The sequence below is a fragment of the Hakea prostrata genome, chromosome 3, assembly GCF_041222555.1.
Source record: "Hakea prostrata isolate BN-2017 chromosome 3, UWA_Hpros_2, whole genome shotgun sequence".
NCBI classification, from domain to species: domain Eukaryota; kingdom Viridiplantae; phylum Streptophyta; class Magnoliopsida; order Proteales; family Proteaceae; genus Hakea; species Hakea prostrata.
In genome coordinates, this window is record NC_142602.1 from 38,178,483 (window position 1) to 38,201,668 (window position 23,186).

The 23,186-nt window shown below is 39.1% G+C and overlaps 1 protein-coding gene across 7 annotated transcripts in view; it reads left to right on the forward strand.

The window, feature by feature from the left end:
- The first annotated feature begins 15,658 nt into the window (after positions 1 to 15,658).
- Positions 15,659 to 23,186, forward strand: part of DSPTP1 (dual specificity protein phosphatase 1) — a 76,494-nt gene continuing 68,966 nt past the window's right edge. Inside the window, exons 1-4 of one of the 7 annotated variants that reach the window (XM_089150366.1) lie at positions 15,659 to 15,883; positions 19,118 to 19,180; positions 19,295 to 19,603; positions 19,784 to 20,474. The gene's annotated coding sequence lies outside the window, so the exon portion shown is untranslated. Of the gene's footprint in view, positions 15,884 to 16,579; positions 19,604 to 19,783; positions 20,475 to 23,186 lie in introns of those variants that run through there. The other 6 variants (XM_089150365.1, XM_089150364.1, XM_089150369.1 and 3 more) reach the window with 6 other exon arrangements.

A 23,186-nucleotide genomic window follows, 5' to 3' on the forward strand; every position in this document is an offset into this window, starting at 1 on the left:
TTGTGTAGCAACTCCTAATTGTACGGGGTGTTCTATAGGCATTGGTTTCCCTCTAGGCCTAATCCTAGCTCCTGGTTCCATGCCTTCTAACTGATAATCTACCTGTTCAACTTTAAGTCAAGGCCTATCTTCCCATCTCATGTCTGAATTAGCTGGGCCATAAGGCTGGTTAGGATCAAAGGGTTTTTCCTTGTGTATTCATCCTAACATTTTCAAAATTTATCTTTGAGGGAAAATCATCAAAATAAGGTTGGTTCATTCTGATTTTGGCTAGTTCTATTAGAGTCATCTGATCTTCGGTATCATCTATAGATCCTGATTTATCATTATAGGACCTTTCTTCTATTTCTTCTCTGGTTTCCGCAGAATCTTTAAGGAATCTATCTAGTCTTTCTGAGTCTTTAGGAGATACTTCACATCTTTCTACTGTTGTCTCCTTTCCCTCAGGTATCAATTTTTCAAAACTAATTCCATATTTGGAATATAACAGCTTTTCAGCATCTTCTATCATTTTGGTATCTTGCCTTAATAAAGCTCTTTCTCTTATTTGTCTGAGCCTAAATTCTGATATCATCAGATTCTTTGGTCAAGTTCTTCTCTAATGCTAGACTCAGCATCATCTTCAATCTGATCCATACTACTATCTATTGTATAGTTATGGAATCTAAGGAGTGTATTACCACTCATATATAAATGTGGATATGTCTTTATAAATATATATATATATATATAGAGAGAGAGAGAGAGTGAGGCGGAATCTCACTCCACGGTTACAGCGGAAATGTAGTTCGCTAATCAATGGAAGATTACCATCGATTCCAAAAGAAAGGAAGGATCAATAAACTAGAGTTCCATCTACTTTTAAGAATGCTTCATAAACAAACCTTGCGATTAAGCAGTATGCTTCACTCCACGAGGGCTAATCATGCAGCATGATCCACGAGGGATCCTCCGATCTTGATCGCCATCATAGTTCATCAACACCGTCATAGTCAGTATAATCTAACAAAAGATATTTGCACGAAAGAAGTGAGTTCAAGAGAACTCAGTAAGGCAAGTTATTCCATAACAACATAAATAACATGATAGTAGAAACATAGCATGATGTAATATGATATGAGACAAACAATGCATGTATGAGTCTAACTCTATGTATGCTGGTCTCTATAGGCAAACATGCTTTAAGTCATAGCACCATACTTCCTTGGGTAGGTCTCAAATCACTCTCCCTCAACCATTTCGGTATCTTGGGTTCTCCGGTGGTAATTGGGTCATGCATCCTTCCCGGACATTCCATGGCTGGGACTTAGGTCACCGCTCTCTCACATCACCATTGGTCTAAGTATTGGCGCATGTCAAGGTAAAGCCTAGCCAAATGCAAGTCATCTACTTGGTTATATCAACTTAGATCCAGATATGTCCATTCCTCGCCCCGGGCAATCCTTTTCGGTATCCTTCACACTAGAGTCAGCGTTTCCTATAGCTACAACCAACTCGGACTACGGACTCAATAACCCTATTGCTCATGTCCTCTCATGGGTTGGCTACCGGTCTTGAGCACCCATGAGCCCAAGTCTACTAGATGCGACCCTACCAATGAATGGCCTCTCATGAGTATCCACAATGTGATTTATGTCCTCTCACGGATATGACTCACCGGTCTTGATCGCCCATAAATCCCCATTGCTACCACAAGTTACTCGATCTCAATACCCTTCCGAATCGGGTCTGATATAACAGGGAATCCTAGCCAAACACTGCCAGACAAGTCCTAGGTATGACAACCAATAATCCGGGAAAGCGTCAAAGGGCACCATCGGGAATATCCCATACTATTCCCACTGATGTCCAAGGACAGAAATGTCAAAAGGACATTCCCCAATCCCCAATCATACCTAATCAATCACATTCCCAATTCAGTCATAACATACACAACTGATATCTCATCATATGAAAGAATACATGAAGACAAGATCAATTGAATATGCAACATATATGAGTGAAGAGTCCATACATGATCAAGTACATAAAGAAAATGTAAAAGTAAGACCCTACTGTACTTACAGTAGCCATATCATAATTAGAAACTACAATATCAATAGCAAATCTAGGTGTTTCCCAATTTAGAAACTAGGATTCACACAATCTATGTTAATATGGAAACAACTATCCTTACCGTAAATAGATTCGAAGATATTCCGGACGAACAAGAGAATGAATCCGTGTTAGCAAACAAACCCTAAACAAGCATTAAAGAATCATTAGAAAGCAATCCTAAAAGAATAGACATCAAACGGATCAAGACAGACAGAGAAATCCCTTGCTGTCATGTTGGGAAGACTAGATGGGTCAATTGGTCCAGTCGACCCAATGAACAGTACGCATCCAAAAAACTGATTTTTTATGCAAAACCTATTCTACAAGATTTGGAATGCTACGAAACTTGGAGGGAATCTCTAACACAGTAATGTAAGACTAACTAGCATAGATTAGACATCAAACAACGATTAAAAACAATACTTACTAATTTAGAATCATACTTTTTAATTTGATAAAATTGTAGTTTTCAATGAAAACAAGCTATGAATCCAAGAGAAGAACTAGATGATGAGATCTCATTCTAGTATATTAACATAATAAATCATGGATATGAATAATCATGAAGATGCATCTATAATGCTAGAGAAATCAAATCAAGAGTATGATCATAGTTTCATGAAGAAATCATAAGTATCATGGTCAATATTAAGTATGAAGATCATAGCATGAAAGAATGAATGGAGATTGTAGAAGAGATGATTGCAAGGATGTAGCATCTTCTTCATAATCTTAGTACAGAGAATAAATCATAGTAAGAGTAGATCAATATCATACAAGAGCGATTACTAACCTTTGATTGAAGAACAAGAGAGGAAACTTGAGAGTTTGCAAGAGTTCTTCACCAACACCAAGAAGAGGCTTTGAGAGGAGTTCTCCACGTTCTCTAGGGGTTTTAGAAACAAAGGAGGCTAAGAAACACGAAGTTCTATTATATATAAACCTAAATAGAGGATCTTACACAGGTTCTGTCTCTGTGGGTCGATTGGCCCAGTCGACCCAAACAATCGACCCAGGCTGTCAGCAAAGCCTGGAACAAGGAATTGAGGGCCTAACTCTTATCGAAATCAAATAGGCTTCTAACAACACAACCTACAACTCACCTAGCATAGAGGAATGCTTTCAACTCATATCCAACCAAGCTCTAAGGTCATCACCAAACTTCTCTTCATCAAGGTGTAGTCTCTTTTCTAATTCCATCAAGGTCTCCAAGTATGGGGCATCATCATCAATCTCCATAGGTTCGGAGTCGAACACCATGTCTTCCACTGATATGGCCCATAGTTGACTTTCACTTCTACTTCGGGTCTTTGGACCTACAAACAATAGAGTTTTCGGGTTAAGGTTAGGGCCGGGTTTCACACTTATTCAGGCTACAACAAGATCTTGATGAACAAGGAAGATGAAAAGTTTATAGCCTTCATGACCGATCACGAAAGCTTTTATTATAAAGTCATGCTATTCGAGTTAAAGAATGCGGGAGCCACTTATCAAAGGGCCGTGAACAATATTTTCAAAGAACTGATTGGGAAAAACATGGAAGCCTATGTGGATGACATGCTAGTAGAGAGCCCTTAGCATTAGGGACATGTAGCAAATTTAATAGAGGTATTTTCAGTCTAAAGAAAATACCAATTGAAGTTAAACCTTAAAAAGTGTGTGTTCGGGGTGTCCTCAGGAAAATTCCTAGGATTTATGGTTTCCGAAAGAGGAATAGAGGCAAATCCAATCAAGATACAAGCTTTGATCAATATGGAGCCTCCTAAGACCATTCAGGACATACAGTGCTTAACGGGTAGAATTGCAGCCTTGAACCGGTTCATAGCACAATTAGGAGAAAAGTGTCCACCGTTCTTCAAAGCTTTGAAGAATCTGAGGGGAAGTAAAGAGGCACGATGGACAGAGGAGTGCCAGCAAGCGTTCGAGAACTTAAAGATTATGCTCGGGAAGCCACCTCTATTATCTCGACCAGAGAAAGGTGAGACTTTACAAGTTTAATTAGCAACTTCCCTTTCGACCGTTAGTGCAATTCTTTTTCGAGAAAAGGAGAAAAAGCAATGGCCAATCTACTATGTTAGCCATGTACTTTTGGATGCCGAAACCAGATATTCGGAGATCGAAAAGCATGCGTTAGCCCTTATGATGGCTGCTTGAAAGCTAAGGCCTTATTTTCAAGCACATCCGATTGAGGTATTGACAACTTTTCCTTTGAAAAAAGTCCTTTACAAACCTAATCTATCTGGAAGAATGGTGGCATGGTTGGTAACTTGGAGAATTCCAACTATATTTCAAACTATGAACAGTCATAAAGGCTCCGGCCTTGGCAAATTTCTTGGTAGAAACAACAATTCTAATAGAAGAAATTACCAAACCCACCATCCCGACCATATGGGACATCTATGTAGATGGTTCGAGCAACAAACAGGAGCTGGAGCTGGAGCTGGAGCTGGAGTGTTACTAAGAAGTCCAGGAGGTTTTATCATATGCTACGCTCTGAGGTTCTAATTTGAAGCAAACAACAACGAGGCTGAATATGAAGCCTTCATAGTTGATCTTCGTTTGGCAAAAGCTTTAGCAATATCTGAGATGACTATTGATAACTCTATGAAATAGAGTTAAGATTTATAACTTTTATACTTGAGATGGCTTGATTTAGGAGTATTTTGTCTTTGTTTTAGTGATAGTATTCATTAGGTGTTGTCTTATTCAGTCTTAACATGTTGCATTTTGTTTAGTTCATTTTTGTCACCATTGCATGAATTTCCCTTCTTTTTATGGATGAATTTGATTGTTTCTCTTTCTCTTGAACATGTAGGTGAAGATTCATAATAGAAGAACATGTCCTCTAACTTTGTTGTAGAGTTGTTGCTGCATTACTACAACAACGGAGCAGAATATTCTCAGATCCAATTCAAATGGAATTGACCAAAAAGGGCTAACTTAAGTGGACAAAATTCTTGTAAATACATGATGGTTTTCAGCCCTTGATCTCAGGAGGAAAGTTCTAATCCTATAGCCAAAATCTAACCTAATGATTGAAGACATTTATGGAAGAAAGAGAAGAGAGGCAAGGAGGAGAAAAGAGAGACATTCGACCAAGGTGGGGAAAGAGAGACTCGGCTGAGAGGAGGGAAGATAGAACGAAAGCTGGAGCTCTTGTGGAAGCAAGGAGCTGCTGGAGTTGCTGATTTGTTGGAGAAGAAAGCTGGAGCTCATATGGAAGCATTTGAAGCCTTAGTTTCTTCTTGTTTTTATAACTCTATCTTCTTACTTTCTAGTCTCATGTCAACTATACTTGGTTTTATGCATTTGAATTCTGTTATGGGCTAAATCTTAGCTGTGTTGGGATTATAGTAGTACCTAAACCTGAATTTTGATATGTAACTAATCATGTGTTCTTTAGTTTTATTGCAATCCACTTTATTGTTAATGAATTCAGCATGTTATATTGACTAATTTCAGTTCTTGAATGATCTTTCTTGAATGAATGTTATGATTTCATTAATTGGAAAATTAATGAAGTCTAGGTGTTTGTTGAATTGTGTGAGTTAGCATCATCTTTAATTAGGTTGTGTTAATTAGTAGGTTGGGTAGGAATACCCAATTACCTCACATTACCATTGATTGGATTGAGTTTAAATTGCATTCTTAATTCAATTCTTCATAGGGATATGCAGATGTTGATTTAGGATGCTAGCTTATGTGTATTGGAAAATACCATATTGCCATTCATTCCAAGTTCTTGATTTATCTTGGGGTTGTAGTATTGCTTTAGTATTTGTGTTTTAAAATTCAGGGGAAGGGAAACTTGATTCCCAACACACTTGTCACTCATTAAGTTTCTTCCATTGCTCAAATCTACATTTTAGTTCCTTAGTTTTCTTTACCTGTCATTTGGTTAATTAGTTAGACAATCACCAATCAACCTTGTTAATTTCATTTAAATCAATTTTACTTTTACATTGAAAGTTAAGGATATAATTCTCCGTGGGATTGATACTTTACTTATCATTTATTACTTGATTGCGATATGTATACTTGCGTGATATCTTGAGATACAAGCAACAAGTTTTTGTGACTATCTACAGTGATTCTTAGCTTATTGTTATTCAAGTAAAGGAAGAGTTTGGGACGAAAGAGCCTAGGTTGCAAAAGTATCAGGAGATGGTACAAATGCTGATAAAGGAATTCAAAGATCTAAAGATCTGTCAGATCCCGAGAAAGGAGAATACTATGGCGGACGAACTCTCAAGGCTAGCTAATGCGAAGGAAAAAAATCTTGAACCTTCGGTCTACATTGAAGAGTTGAGTTACCCAAGCACCAAAGTGGGAGACATATCATATTTAAAGGATGAATGATGCTGGATGGACCCGATCGTTGAATTCATCAGGGACGATAAATTGCCCAAGGATTAGAAAGAGGCCAGAACCATTCGGGTTTGAGCAGCAATGTTCACAATGCAAAATGGGAGATTGTACCACATATCTTATGCAGGACCACTACTTAGATGTTTGGGACCCAAAGGATCAGAAAGTGCCTTGGCAGAAGTGCACGAAGGAATTGTGGAGCACATATGGGTGGTCGAGCACTAGTGCATAAAATTCTAAGGCTCAAGTTATATTGGCCGAAGATTCAACAAGATGCTGTAGAATATGTACGTCACCACAAAAATTGTCAAATCCATTCGATCGTCTCAAAGAAGCCTACGGCAACCTTAACGTCAATCCTTGAACCGATACCATTTGCAATGTGGGGAATTGACATCATGGGAAAATTCACTAAAGCATCTGGCGGTTGGGAGTACTCTAAATGGGTCGAAGCAATTCCATTGGCAACGATCATCGAGAAGAAGGTAGAAAATTTGTGTTGGAATCAATTATTCATAGGTTTTGTATTCCAAAGATTCTTGTTACCGATCATGGAACGCAATTTGACAACCCTCAACTCGGATTTTTCTGTAACACTTACATGATCGAGCATTGGATGTCCTCGGAGCATACCCTCAGAGCAATGGCCAATTAGAGGTAACCAACCGAACTTTGCTGGAAGGAATGAAGAAGAGACTTGAATCAAACAAAGCTTTATGGGTCGAGGAACTCCCAAATGTGCTTTGGGCCTACTAAGCTACGATTCGAACACAAGAAACTCCATACAAGTTAGGCTTACGAGTTAGAAGCCTTAGTCCTAGTAGAAGTGATGGCAGGAACTCTCAGAGATCGGGAATTTGAAGAGAAAGTGAATGAACAAGGACTATAGATAGTCTAGATTTGCTGGAGGAAGTCCGAATGAGAGCCATTGCACGAATACAACACTACCAAAGAAGCGTAGCCTCTCACTACAATGCCCAAGTAAAACAGTAACAATACCGGTCTGGAGACCTAGTCCTTAGAAACACTTTAGCCTCCGATCCGCGTCATCAAAGGAAATTGGATCCTTCTTGGGAAGGACCATACATGGTTGTGAAACCTATTGGTTCGGGAACTTATAAGTTAAAGAATCCAACAACTGATCAAGAGCTAGATCGATCGTGGAATGCAAGACATCTTAAGAAGTTTTATCCTTAGAAATAATTTCAGTTTTTTAGATGTAATACACATCAATTTTCCGAATTCACAATATGTTTTCATATTTTCGAACACCAAATCTATTTTGAAAGGGAAAATACAGAACTATGGTAGTTCCGAAGTTCTAATTCAAAAGGCTTCGGTTATGACCGAATGAGTCCTAATGAGGCATTAGTTTAGAACCCGAATGAGACCTCCAAAAGTTTAGGAATTCTCAAGAATTCACTAAGTATGAGGCTTCAGTTTAAAACCCAAATGAGACCTCCAAAAGCTTAGTAATTCTTAGGAATTCCCTAAGTATGAGGCTTCGGTTTAAAACCATAATGAGACCTCCAAAAGCTTAGGAATTCTTAAGAACTAACTAAGTATGAGGCTTTGGTTTAAAACCCGAATGAGACCTCTAAAAGCTTAGGATTCTCAAGAATTCACTAAGTATGAGGCTTCGGTTTAAAACCTGAATGACCTCAAAAATCTTAGGAATTCTCAAGAATTCACTAAGTATGAGGCATCGGTTTAAAACCCAAATGAGACCTCCAAAAGCTTAGGAATTCTCAGGAATTCACTAAGTATGAGGCTTTGGTTTAAACCCAAATGAGACCTCCAAAAACTCAAGAATTCTCAGGAATTCTCTAAGTAGGAGGCTTCGGTTTACATCTGAATAAGACCTAAAATCTAGTACTCCAATCACATTCGGTAACAAGCAGTACGAATAGAGATGCACAAGTATAAAGAAAAAAGTTTTCATTAGTGCATGGGCCGAAAAGGGGGCCAACCCTTAAAAAATAAAAAATAAAAAAAATAAAAGAAGAAAAAGAAGGGGTACAAAACAACCGAACAAGGTCGGGAACAAAAAAAAAAAGAGATGATGTTTACTGGACTGTGGGAAGATCTTGGTTTAGGTTCACGGGGGTCTGTTAGGCATTCTTTGCAAGGGCAGCATTTTTTTCTACGGTCTCATGCTCAAGGGTCATTGGGGGCTCATCACTAAGGTAACCCTCTATGTTCGGGTTTACTAGAGGATGATCGTCCTTCGCAAGAACCCATTTTGGGACCTCCATGTTCAAATCAGAGAAGATCTCAATGTTGATAAGATCTTCATACTGTTCGATCGGAAGCACGGGATCCTTCCTTAGAATGGACTTCCAGACATCGTTGAGAAAATCCAAGTAAGCCATCGAATTGTAGTGGGCCAGCAGCAGATCAAAAGGTTTGTTGTCCAGGTACTTAGCAACACAAGCTTTCCTGACCGAGGTTGGCAAATTCTCAGGACCCAAAGGAACATTAGTTAATTTATCTTCGAGTTCCTCTCTCTCCCGAATGAGGCTCTTGATCTTACCATCTGCCGAAGAAAGAGAAGTCCTCAGCCGAGTCAACTCCTTCTCTAACTCCTCCATCTTGGCCTTCGCCACCATCAACTCCCCTTGCTGCCTTGCAAAGTCAGGAGTTATCTTCTTTTAGTTTGGAGACCTCTTGTTGTTTGGTCTCCGCTATGTCATCACTACGCTTGGCTTGAGCGCTGAGATGACCCACCCTCATAAGAGCTTCCATGTGGTGATGGAAATTCTCAGTAAGGACCCTACAAACATGGAACGTTTCGAGAACTGATCAGTAAAAGCTAAGAGAAACAAAAAGATCAAAGTATCAAGAATAAACAAACCTAATAGAAGAGTTCACAAGCTCTTCATCGAGCATGGAATCCAAGACCTCCCGATCAGCTGGCATCCGGACATTGATGGCCCAATCAGTTGCCAAGTCCGAGTTTAGGGAGACAAGGTCCCGAGTCCTCAACTTCCAATGGGGGAACGTAAACTCCTCCCTGTTTGATCCTGCCTTTCTTCGAAGCAACGTCATCAACTAATTCTCTCTTTCTCTTGGCGAGATTAACGTCGTCCTGTGTAGATTCAGCAACGTCAACCTTTTCTTTCCCTTTGGAAGTAGGATCCTGCATGATCTTTAAAATCCCCTTAGGGGCAGTAGGGGAACTGACCCTCGGGATAGGAGACCCCTCAGGCACTTTGTCTTTTCCCTTGGTTTGAGCTAACACTTTAACAGCTCTGGGAGTGTATCGGGGAGGCACTACAAAACAAGAAAAAAGTCAGAATCATTACAAGGAAATAAAAGAGAAGATACAATGTTCGAGAGCTCACCATGGGCCAGACCCCACAAATGAAGGACCACCTCATATTCCATGGCATATCCATGGATCTCTTGATGCGGTTGAATGGCTTTGATATCCCGAACAGCCTCATCTTTGGCAGGAGTAAGGGGTAAAGGACGATTGACTCGAGTATAAGAGTTCGGGCGACTCTAAGCGATCGGGAAGTTAAGTTCAAATGGGGGTGCACACAGAATAGATACCGTTGACGCCATCCCTTGTGGTTTGAAGGACAAGTGCCTTCGGCCAGAATTCTACCTAACTCACTCTTGGAGCGTTTGGAAAGAAACACCCACCCAGGGGGGTTGGACTTACTCAGGAAGTAAAAGTGAGAAAACAAAGCAAGAGAAGGGGTTATCTGGAGATCGAGATGGAGCCCTATGAAGACAATGATATGCCTCCAACTATTCGAGAGGAGCATACCAGAGAAAATTTCCCAGTGGTTGAGGACTTCGGCAAAAAGAGGAGAGTAAAAAGGAAATCGAACCCCACTCTTAAACGTGTCAACATAGATGAAGAATTCTTCAAGGGGGATTGGAATTCACCCTCTCATCAGGGTTTGTGTCACACCCCATCCAGCCGGATCCGGTCATACCCAAATACCTGTGGGGGTGATACACTGCAAGATCTAGGTTTGGTGACAATTCCATACAATACATGATAAAGTAAAATTAAATGGACAGGAAAATAAACAAGCTCAAGTATTTAATAATCAAGAATGAAAAGAAAAGATTACAATATCCAAAACTTCCTTTCAAAAACTAAACATTAGAGTTCAAAGAAAAGAAAGAATGTTTAAACTTTGCAACGAAAATAATCTAAGGAAACTTTAAGGAAAAGAAACTCCATAAGAGCAATCCTAGCACAAACAAGAAGCGTCATGTGCCTCCACTTCCTCTCCAATCTCACCCTCTTGATAGCCACTTGATAAAGGATCCTCAACAATAATGGGGTCCTCATAACCTGTAAAGCAGTCTAAAGAAACAAACAAAATAAAGGAATGAGTTCATAGAACTTGGTGAGGTAACTAACATTCACATCATATATTCATCCATATTCCATATCATAATTCATAAGACAATCATGTATTCAATATATTAATAAACAAATGTGTGGTGATGATATGAGGTTCCTAACTCTATAATGTAGTCTCTAAAGTAGACACCCATTAAGTTATACACTAGTCTTCCTTGGGCGGTCTCATCACTCTTCCCTCACGACACCAAAGCACGTATGTTGGGATCTCCGTGGCTGTTGGGTAAAGTCTCATCGAGCTATGGTTGGGGATCAAGTCACCACTCTCTCACATCACCATTGGTATAAGATTTGAGGCGTGTCAAGGATAAACTTAAGCCCAGTGCAAAGTCATACGGTCTCATACTATATATGGTCCGGATATCTCCCCTCACGCCTAGTGCTCAATTGGTTCAATACCTTCCCACCTATGAATGGAATCCTCAATGGGAGGCATCTGTTGGATCCCATTCCTTAACCCTGTGGTCATCCACATATAATGGATATGATGCTCTCCATGTCCTCTCACGGGTTGGTTACCGGTCTAGAGCACACAAGAGCCCTTATGTATTATATGCAACCCTATCTCTCTATGATGATAGTGGGCTTGTTCGATATACAGGACCTAGCCACCAACATCACGTGTTAAGCTGGCTTCAATACCCCTACCGAAAGGGTAGTAGTACTCATAAGGGTTCCTAGCCCAACACTTCTAGACCCTATAAATCATGCAATTGGGTTTAATGGCACCACATAAGGTTACTAGAGTAATGGGCGAACCCACAACCCTAGTGGAAAATACAAGGTAGAGAGAATAATAATATTCCCCCTCTCCCTTTATATACATTTACATTCCATTTCATAATAACAATAATAGATTTCAAGGCAAAGAGCAACATCATAAATAATAGTTTTACCTTCCTATCGTGCAAAGTCACACACAAATATAGTAAGATAAACAGAAATCATAGCAATTTATATATTTAACAGAAGACATAAAATAACAACAATTAATTAAATATAATGTTGTTAGTTATTCCTCACCTTCCAATTATATTCCTTTCTCCAAAGATCAATAATTCCTTCCCACAAGAAGGTAACAAAAGGTAACAAAACTAATCATCATGCAAGAGGATTAACAAAAATAAAGTAGAAGTTAATTTGGGTTTAGAAAAACATCTCAAAATATTCCCATAAAAACCCAAACAGAAAACTAGGTTCTAACTCGCCCTTTTAACCTAAATCGGCTAAAAGTTATAATTTCACCCTTGATTTGAAGTTGAAACGAAATGAAAACTTGGGGAAATCTAAATGGTAGTAAAGACATCATAAGGGTGCCCTCAACTTGGTCCAATTTAATCTGGATCAAAAAGACCCAAATTGGCTCTCCTAAATCACCCGTGGGTGACTTGGAGAGTCAAAATGCATCAACCTTAGCAAGGAATCGCACCATTACTCTTATACTAGAAAGGGATAATAAAACAAGAAAACAAAGGTAACAATAACCCTAACATGCTCCGACAACCACAATTCCATGAATAAAGAGAAGAGAGTTGTTTACATAATTGTGTCTAAGAGAAGGATTAGAGAAAACTAACCTTTCCTAATGTTTTCGCGAAGATTTGAATCACAAAACACCTTCGGAAGGATGGGAACCACTCTTCTTCTTGGTTTCTTCTCTTCCCATACTCTCAACCTTGTTCTAGCATAAAGAAATGCAGTTACGGGTGAGTTAAAACATAAAATAGGACTTAAAAACCCGGAATTCCGTTTTTGCCCCTAAACAGAAAATGGGGGGGGGTTGGTTCACCCAACAGGCCCAACCGACCGGTCCATGGTTGGACCCTCAAACGGACTCTGATTCCGTTGATTTTTGGCTTGTTGGAAAGGTCTTTCGATGATCTTCGATTTGATACCTAATTCGTGCCAATTGGATTCTCCATCGCCGATCTACAAACATGCCAAAATCGCCTTTTAACTCCATCATGATTAATCTTCTCTCTTCTTTTAAACTCCATGTGAGTTATCAAGTCATCACTAGGTTCATCCATGCTCATTGGGTCCTCTTCCGAACCTTTAGGCTCGACTCGAATGGTCCACATTTGTTGCCAACTCGAGCCCCGGGTTCGCAGTCCTGAAATCATTGGCTAATGGGTTAGAAATCTAGGGGATTTCACAGTTCGAGACCCGAAGAAGATAAGAAAAGGGAAGAGACAAATTGGAGGATATCTCTTCGACCTCACTATGACGGATGTGAGAAACATAAAAAGAAGGACCAGTGGAGGGCCTCTTCGACAATCGAGAGCTTCCAACAACTGTTTGCTGAGGAACTTTTCATTTCCTGGAGGTAATTTTTTGGACCTCAGCTACATTTTCTAAAGGTTCCCTAGGGTTTACTCGGGATGAGGAAAACCAACGGTCAGTGATCCTTTCATCCCGATCACCAGACAACTCAACAGAGGCTGAAGGACTTGCTTGGTCAGCATATTCCTCTTAGTCAATCAAGCGATCAACGAAGTTCTCATTAGAAGTCCTATCACTACCCATTGGAGAAATGAGAAACAACTAAGGACTGAATTAGGGGATTTTTGAACGGAAAATTAAGGACAAACGAGAGTGAACTAACCACCTGAAAAGAAAAGAAAGGACTTGGAGAAAGAAAAAAAATAGAGAAAAGGTGAAGAGACTTACTTGTGTTTTATTCCGGAAGGAATTTGATGTTTGAGAAATGAAAACCTTGGATTGCAAAGACGAAAGCTGAAAATCTTCAAAGCAAGAGCAGGTTCGCAAAGTAGAGAAGTAGAAAATGATAATGAGAAATGAGAGGTCTTTTATAGATTTGGGGATAAGGACAAACAAACGAGATTAAACTTGATCAACGAACAAGATCGGGTGACGGTTCTAGTGGGATTAATCAACGAACTAGATCAATATTCATCGATGCCTGACGATCACTGATGGTTCGAGCATGGAGGTAATGATGGTAACGCTTTCCAACAACCACGTGGTGTACATCACATGGTTAACGAGGGGTTCAGGTGGCTCAATAGCACACCGTTGTACAAAGGTGTAGGTAGCAATAAATGAGATATTTCAAAGATGAAAAGACATTTCAACTTTAGTTGAGATCGAGAAAAGCAAGCCAAGCATTTGGTTTGGGGACTTCACCCGATCACTTGGCTTGGGGAGCTAATGATATGGATAAAATAGTACCGAACGTGGTTGAACTACGATAGGGTCATAGGTTACGCTTGGCATGGTCGGGACCGGTTTGGGGCTTATTGGCAATAACGTTACATTAGTGGTTTATTGGAATGAGTTGATTTGTCTACAGCCAAACCCATTGCAACTCCTATGGCCACCTCTACTCATTTGTCTTTTGATGGGCCTCAATTTCCTGATCCAACTCTTTATAAGAGTCTTGTTGGAACACTTCAGTATGTGACACTTACTAGGCCTAACCTCTCTTATTTTGTGAATAAGTTGTGTCAATTCATGGCTCAACCCATTGAGGCCCATTGGACTGCTTTAAAACGTTTGTTGTGTTATTTAAAGGGTACAATTCTCTTTGGTTTATATCTCACACCATCCGCTACTTCTCTTGAGGCATACTTGGATGCCGATTGGGTTGGGTGTTCCATGGATCGCAAATCACAGGACATAGGGTGGTTATCTTGTCTATCTCGGTGGTAATCTTGTTTCTTGGCAATCTCACAAACAATCTACTGTTGCACGCTCTAGTACGGAAAGTGAGTATCGTGCGCTTGCTCTTGCCACTACGGAGTTAACTTGGATTCAATCTCTTTTTACTTACTTGGGTCTTTCTTCTTCGAGCCCACTTGTTCTATCATGTGATAACATCGGAGCAACTTACTTATCGGCCAATCCGGTTCTTCATGCTCGCACGAAACATATTGAGGTTGATTTTCATTTTGTTTGTGATAAGGTTACTAAAGGTGATTTGGTGGTTCGATCTGTTTCCACTGCTGAGCAACTTGCCGATATTCTCACCAAGGGACTTTCTACTCCTCATTTTTGTTATCTTCATTCGAAACTCAAGGTTCGCGAAGGATCCTTGACTTTGTGGGAGGGTGTTGGAGTAATATGTATGTAAATATTGCTTTTGTTATAATGTCACTTGACATTTTCATATATATATATATATATATATATATTTACTTTCTATATATGTATATATATATATATATATATATTATATATTTACAATGTAAACAAAAAATACAATTTATGGAATTCATTTTAATATGTTATGATTTCCTTAACAATGGGGGTAGGAACAAGTTGTGTGGAGAGGATTTGCACAAGTAAGGGAGTAAATGGATAATCGAAATCTGTTTTCGAATTCGCATTCGTATTCGTGGGGTATTCGAATTTGTTCGATTATTAATAGGATGCGGATATGGTAATGCCATTTTCTAACCGATTATTATCCATCTAATAAAATTATCTGATTAAGTTATTTTTCTGGATTTTTTATGAATAAATTTTTTTTTACTTGATATATGTTGATACTTTTGTAGGTTTTTTAACTAAAATAGATACAAAGGAAAATCAATAGTGAATAATGTTAGATAATCAAAGCTAAAATGAGCAGAAAAAAAGAAAGTTACTATATTTTTAAATTTCAAACCTAATCTTTACAAATAAAATGGTAAAGATATCCCTAGTAGTTAAAAACCTGCATTCAATTGTATTTTAAAATAATTTATTTTAAAGAATAACTAAAATCCGACGAATAGAATATTATCAAATCCGTCTGAGTATAATGATACGGATACACAGCCCCCGGTTCTACTGCACTTGTTAAATTCGTACGGAAGAAAATCGACACCGCTAGTTTCTTTACTTTCCGGCGCAGAATAGCGGACGTCATTGCGTCTCTCGAATTCGCTCCAAAACCCGAAACTGAAAACCAAACAGACAGCGTTTTCATTTTTTTTCTCCTGTCGACGATTCAGTTTTGCAACGGCGTTTCTTTTGTTGTCGACGAGTCAGTTTTTTTTCGTCGTCCCGTTATTGTGTCTTTTCGAGGTAATTATATCCGATGTTTCGATGGTTTTTTTTCTTTCTTTCTTCTTTCCCTTCTGCTTATTGTGACGATTCCAAGCAGGTTTTCGTTCTGATTGTCAAGTTAAGTTTTCTTTTTTCTTTTTTCATTTTATGTTTTGATGATTGATATTTACTAATTGAAGTTTGGTTGGCTTTCGGCTGTCAATTTTCATTGGTTTCTTTTGCTTGATGGCTTATCCATAGTGTTCGCGCTGTATGATTAATTTCCTGTGGTTATTCACCGAATTGGGTTGCTATCTAACTTGAGCTATATATATAATTTTTTTTTGGTATTTTGGGGAACCATTTCGATTTCAAGCTGGATACCGGTGGAGAGGGTGTGAAAATGTGTTATTTTCTGCGTTTGGGAATGCCTTTTGCTTTTATAAATCCGGTTAAACTATATTAGATGTTTCTTGCTATGCTTCACTGTATTGGATTGATATTTGATCCAAGCTACTTCTTACCAAGTAGATTGTCAGTTCACCTTCACCATTCTGCGAGGAAGGGGGGCTGTCCGGGCATGAAATTCAAGCCTAAGCCAGTGGCGGTTGAAGATGTTTTTTTGGTCATCATCAAACCAACTATGAGGACGGGTCCATAGGCATTGAGGTTGAAGGGGGGGGGAGGGAGGGAGGTATGGGGGATGGGGGATGGAGGTTCGAAAACCAAGACTTCCTTAAACTTACTACCTCTACATAGAGGACTGCTACCACTGTGTCCGAAGCATATCTGCGGCGGTTGTAAATAATTAAAGGATATTCCTTCACCCACCTCTTTATCTTCCTCAACCCCTCCCCCCAAAAAAAAGAAAAAAAGAAAGAAAGAAAGAAAGAAAGAAAGAAAGAAAGAAAGTCATTTAGTTAATATTAAATTAAGGGGTAATATAGTCTTTTAAAGTTACCATGGTAAATTTATATTTAAAACTAACGGTAGGGATGCATGTACATGTTTAAAAAGTAATAGGGGTGGTATGTCTCATATGTGGACAAAGAGAGGTGGTTTTACTAAAAATAATGAGATAGACTCAATAAATAAAATAAAATAATTAAAATATTGTTGTAATGCAGTAAAATATTAAAGAAGCATAGAACTAGGAGATATTTATTGTAATATTCTCACATTGGGAATCTCTTTTCTTTTGTCATATTATGATTATAAAAAAGAATAGGCTATGTCACTCAAACATAAGTTAGAATTTCTCAAACATTTAAATATGGTATCAGAACAACAAATCTGAACCACAGACTAAGAAGTTCTAAAAAACCCTACAAGGGTCTGCTGCCAGCCCCTATCGCTCATCCACAACATCGCTGCTACCCCTCCTAGCCTTTCGCCTGGTCCTAAGGACCATCACAACCCAGTGTGAGGTCCCTAGGATGACTGCCAGCCATTGTGGCTTCTTCCAAGTCCTAAGGACCATTACAGCCAAGTCGCGAGGTCCTAAGGACCTCACCCTTGCTTTGCTAAGCTTCTTAGACCTCTGCCTATGCCCCCACGACCAACCCCCCCTAACACCGTCTGTGCAGGTCCCTGAGCCATTCATGGTGTGATCCCTTCTGATTGAATGATTTATTACTTTTTTAATTATATATTCATCAAGATCTTTATGATGGCTTTTGAATTTGTCACCGTCGCCTCTTCTAGTTCGTTTGGTATAGAGGATGCTTCAATTACTTGTGAGCGTGATTTCTTTCCTTTTTAGATGAAGTCAATCAAATTTAGTGAGACAAATGATCAACGATAGTCTTGCTCTGTGGCCCTTGTGGTAGGTGCTCATAGTTTGATGGGTTGTCTTCAAGGCACGTCGATGAAACCTTTAATGGCTGGTCTTGCTCAAAACATTGAATATGACCAGATACGCGCTCGGCCGCTCGCATTCTCTCACGGGAACCTTTCTTGTCGCAAGAACAAGCGTAAGCTATGGTAGACACAGTGGACAACTGTCGTAGTGCAATTGTGCATACCAATATGCCAAAGATATTTGCCTTGGTCGCTGGTAGAGGTACCTCAATGACTTATACTAGAGAATCTTCTCATGCTTTCGGTTAAGTGTGAGTGCTATGGTTGTGAGTGGCATATGAAGGACTAGTGTTGGAAGTTACATGGTCGGCCACTTTTTCCTAGGAGGAGGATGGAATGCCAATCGAGGAAGAAATCCCTAAGTAGCCGCTAATTAGGCCAATTTGGATGATCCTAGTGCTCCAACACCTCTTTCCTCAGATGAGCTCCAACATCTACGCCAGTTAATCACCAGACTTGAAGTGTTTTCTTCCAAGCTAACTTCCAGTGCTAGTGTTGCCTCTCTATGGTTAATTCTTTTGAGCCTTTGCGTCCTTCAGGTACATTTAGTTGCCATAATGTGTCTTCGAACCCTTCCTCGTGGATCATTGACTTTGGAGCAACCAATCATATAATTGGTTCTTCTACTCTGGTTCGCACTTATTCTCCTATTCCTTTAAATTACAATGTTCATATTGCTGATGGGTCTCTTTCCCATGTCTTTGGTAAGGGCTCCATCCTTTGTTCACCTTCTTTACAGTTATCCTTTGTTTTGCATGTTCTCAACTTCTCTACTAATCTCTTATCCATTAGTAGCATTACTCGAGATTTGAACTGCAAAGTAACTTTTTATCCTTCTCATTGTGTGTTTCAAGACTTGGAAGCGGGGCGTACGATTGGCAGTGGTAAATGGCAAGAGGGGCTTTATCTACTAGACGACTCTCTATTAGTGTTGACTAATATCTCTCGTTCTGACTCTTTTGGTCTTTTTACTTTACTTTAGTGGCATCGTCGTTTAGGCCACATTCCCTTGCCCACTTTAGCCAAACTTTTTCTAGATTTAATTAAGCATTGTAATTTAAATGACTTTTATTGTGATGCTTGCATTTTGGCAAAGCAGAAGACTAGACATGTTTACCATGTTTTTGATTTTTGATAACCATAGTAATATTCTCTATTTTGTTATTCATTCTGATCTATGGGGTCCATCTCATGTTGTTTCCATTTTTGGTTATTGTTGGTTTGTCACCTTTATTGATTGTTGCACTAGAATCGTGTGGGTTTACCTGCTTTACCACAAAATTGATGTTTTCTCTTTTTTTAAAATTTTTTTGGGTGGAAAATTTCCCTCATATCCTGCTAACCATTGGATTATTCCTCAAACTATTTGTGTTTGACGCTCTACCCTAAAATGATGTTCCTGATGTACAACAGCCTTTACTGTCCCTCCGAAAGTATTTGGATGTGTTGCCTTTGCCCAAAATCATCATTTTCATGGTAAGCTTGATCCACGTTGGTTACGGTGCATATTTCTTGGTTATTCTGCTACCCAAAAAGGCTATAAGTGATATAATCCTCCCTCTCATAGGATGTTTGTTTCCATGGATGTAGTATTTCAGGAACAAATTCTTTTTATTCCCTAAACTTCTTCAGAGGGAGAGTATTAGTGAAGAGGTTTCGGTTCTTGTCCCTCCTTTAGCCATTCCCTTTGATGTCCCTATTGATGACCTTAACTTGGAAGATGGAGTTGCTGGACAAAACAACTGCTGATGGACCAAGATAGTGGTATGCAGGGGGAGCAACAACCAACCTTGACTTCACCTCTGAAAACTTATCAACGGAAATCAGCAAGAGAAGGTTCCCCCTACTGTGTTGAGCTAATAGGAAGCATTACTCCTAGTCCTGAAGCAACTACTCCTGGTAAGTCAATTTTTGAACATGCTTCTGATCCCTTTTTAGTCCAACCAATTGCACTGCAAAAATGGCCATGAACATGCACCAAAACCAATTTACAATTTTGTTTTGTATCTGTCCTTATCCTTAGATTTTCAGAGTTTTGTTTGTTCTTTGTTCTCTTCTAATATTCTTGACACATGGCAGGAAGCACTGACACACTCAAACTGGAAGCGATGGATGAAGAAATGATAGCTCTGGGGGAAACAAAAAGACGTGGGATCTGGAGACCTTACCTATAAAGAGAAGGACAGTTGGGTGCCAAGTGGGTGTTTGCCACTAAACACAAGGCATATGGGACTGTGGAGAGATATAAAGCAAGATTGGTGGCCAGTGGATTCACTTTGACCTATGGGATTGACTATCATGAGACATTTTCCTTAGTTGGAAAAATGAATATAGTACAAGCTGTTCTTCTTATGTGCAGTAAATCAAGGATGGAGCCTGCAAAAACTTGATGTAAAAATGCTTTTCTTCGCAGTGATATTCAGGAAGAAGTATACATGGATATACCCACGATTGATATTCATGGGAAGGTGTGTAAGTTGAAGAGAACCTTGTATGGATTGAAGCAGTCTCCAAGGGCTTGCTTTGGGAGGTTCCATAGAGTTATTGTGTTCATTGGTTATAAACAAAGCAATGTTAACCGTACTTTGTTCATCAAGAAAAAAGATTCCCACACATGTATATTGCTGGTGTACGTAGATGATATTGTTATTACTGGAAGTAGTGAAGAAGTGATTTCAGCCCTGAAGAACTTTGGAAACGGAGTTTGAAATCAAGGATATGGGAAGACTCAGATACTTTTTAGGTCTTGAATTGGCATATTCGGCCAATGGTATTTCTCTCTCAAAGAAAGTATACCTTGGATTTGTTAACTGAAACTAGGATGTTGGGTGCAAACCTGCTGAAACTCTCATTGAGCTTAATTTGTACTTGAAGGCAAAAGAAGGAGAACTAGTAGATAAGACCAGCTACTAGAAGCTAGTAGGAAAGCTAATTTATCTGTCTCACACTCAACTAGACATCACCTTTGCAGTCAGTCTTGTGAGCCAATTTATGCATGATCCTTATTCTTCACACCTAGATGCTGTCTATTTAATTCTAAGGGTACCTGAAAGCTACTCTAGGAAAAGGAATTCTGATTTCTTCTCATGGACACATTAAGATTGAGGCATATACAGATGTAGATTGGGCATGATATCCTGATCATAGAAGTCTACCTCTGGTTATTGTACTGATATGGGAGGCAACCTGGAAACATGGAGTAAAAAACAAGTAGTGGTTACTAGGTCTAGTGCTGAAGTTGATTTTAGAGTAATGGCACAGGGAATTTGTGATGTATTATGGTTGAAAGGACTGCTTCAAGAACTTAGACCAGATACAGACACCTATACAGCTGTATTTGGATAGCAAATCAGCAATCAGTATGGCTCATAATCTAGTACAACATGAGAGGACCAAACATGTGGAGATTGATACCACTTTATCAAGGAGAAGATTGAATCCGGACTGATATGCATCTCTTTACTGTCATCTGAGAACCAGAGGGCTGATGTGCTTACAAGAGTTCGAGCACCAAAGTCTTTAGTAAATAACTAGCAAGTTGGGCATGATAAATATCTATGCCCAAACTTGAGGGGGAGTGTTGTAATATACTAAAATATTAAAGAAGGGTAAAACTGTCTCTAAGAATATGTCTTTCTTCTGTCATATTATTATGATTATAAATAAAGGACTGGTATGTCACTAGAGACATAAGGCAGAATTTCTCAGACATCTCAATGAATATCCTATTAGACCCATATTTAGTTGGATCATGTTCATCTTTATTTGGGTCAACCCAAGGCTGTGCTGTATCACTAACACAATATTAGAGATTATTACTTGTTTTCTTATTTTGCCCATCTAGTAGAAGGGTTTAGTGGATCACAACTGGAGATGATTGAAAATATCAACATAATTTTGCTTTGTTGGTTAATTGTACAAATCCTATTCCAGAGTAAATTAAATTAAATGCGAGGAAAATTTCACTTCTTCCACATTATTGTATCCTTGATGATTTTTTACTGCCAAATCATGTCTGTGGTTGGTGGCATAATTTTCCCAGACTTAAGTTTGCCTTGAGCAGAAAAGTGGAAAGTTTCTAACCTTAAATAGAAAACCTAATATTAACTTTAAATCAAATGAAGCAACAACAAATTTTATGCACCTTCCCAAAGACTGAAATTTAACAGTTTCTTGTTGTAAACAAAATCCAAATAGTAGGAGGCACTCTTGTTTCATCTCCAACCAAAATCACCAAATATATATTAAAGGAAGACGGAAAAATATATTTTGGTTTCTTAGTTTAGCCTATTCCCTATAGTTTCTCTCTCTCTCTCACACACACACTTTTTTCTTTTCTTCTCTCTCTCTTTTTTGATTGAATGGTTTATTTAGGACGTGAAGCATGGTCAGGTGGGTGGAGGAAATGGGAGAGGCTGGGATGGTATATGGCGGGGTGCTATGGGGTGGGTTGTCAAGGAGAATGGTGGAGGTGTGGTTTAGGGAAAGGTGGATGAGGAACAAGTGGTTGCAGAGGTGTTTCTCTGTCAAAGAAGGTAGAAAGAAGAGAGTGAAAAAAATGAAAGCACAAGAAGAAAGAGGAAATAAGGATATGTGGGGTACTTTTGACAGTTCACTGACCCTTTTTTAATTCATATGGCATTTGGTAAATTATTTTCAACATTGTAACATATGCGGGTAGAACATAGTTTAAAACCAATGAGTTGTAATGTAGCTTTGAATTGAGTGAATCAATCAAAGGCTGATTCAACTAATCTAATAAATAACAGAATCAGTTTTGGGGTTTTTGGGTAGGGGCTGAGAAGGGCATTTTTGGGGGTTTTATGTCTGATATTGAGATGTGGCTCCAGAAATAGGGTCTGTAGGTGTTAACGTAGGTTGCATTGAAGTTTGAGGCTCAATGAAGGCTTTCTAAAAGTTAGGGGTTAGTTGAATGAAGATAGGACAACAGGGTTAGAGGGTTTTCAATGGAGATATGGGGCTGGGGTTTGGATGGGAAGGATGATGAGGGGCTGTGATGTATTGCAAGAATAGTACTAAATTTTGTGAAATCTTGGCAAAGTTTCAAAAATTTCGAGCTGGCTGAAACAAAAATGCTAGTTGAAACCAAAACTTGATTTCATGGGGTTGTACCGTAAAGGGCATATGGCTATGGCTATGGATATGGATATGGTAGTTCATCTGCTGATTCTAGTAGCATCTTTGATTCCAATGCTTTAATGTCATAAAAAGGAAAATCAAAATAAAGGTGTAGGACATGGGGTTAGGGTGTCAGCTTCAAGATTACCTTGGTGTTTTTTTTTGGGGGGGGGGGGGGGGGGGGGGGGGGGTTGTGGGGTTGGGGGGCTTATACTTGATAATGGATGGGCTAGAATGGAGAATGAAGGCTGAAATCCTTTGGCACAGTAGGACTCACCAAGATCCCTATTAGTCTTCGCACTTGGAGAGTGGATGCAGTATGCAGTAAAGTCCAAGACCAAGT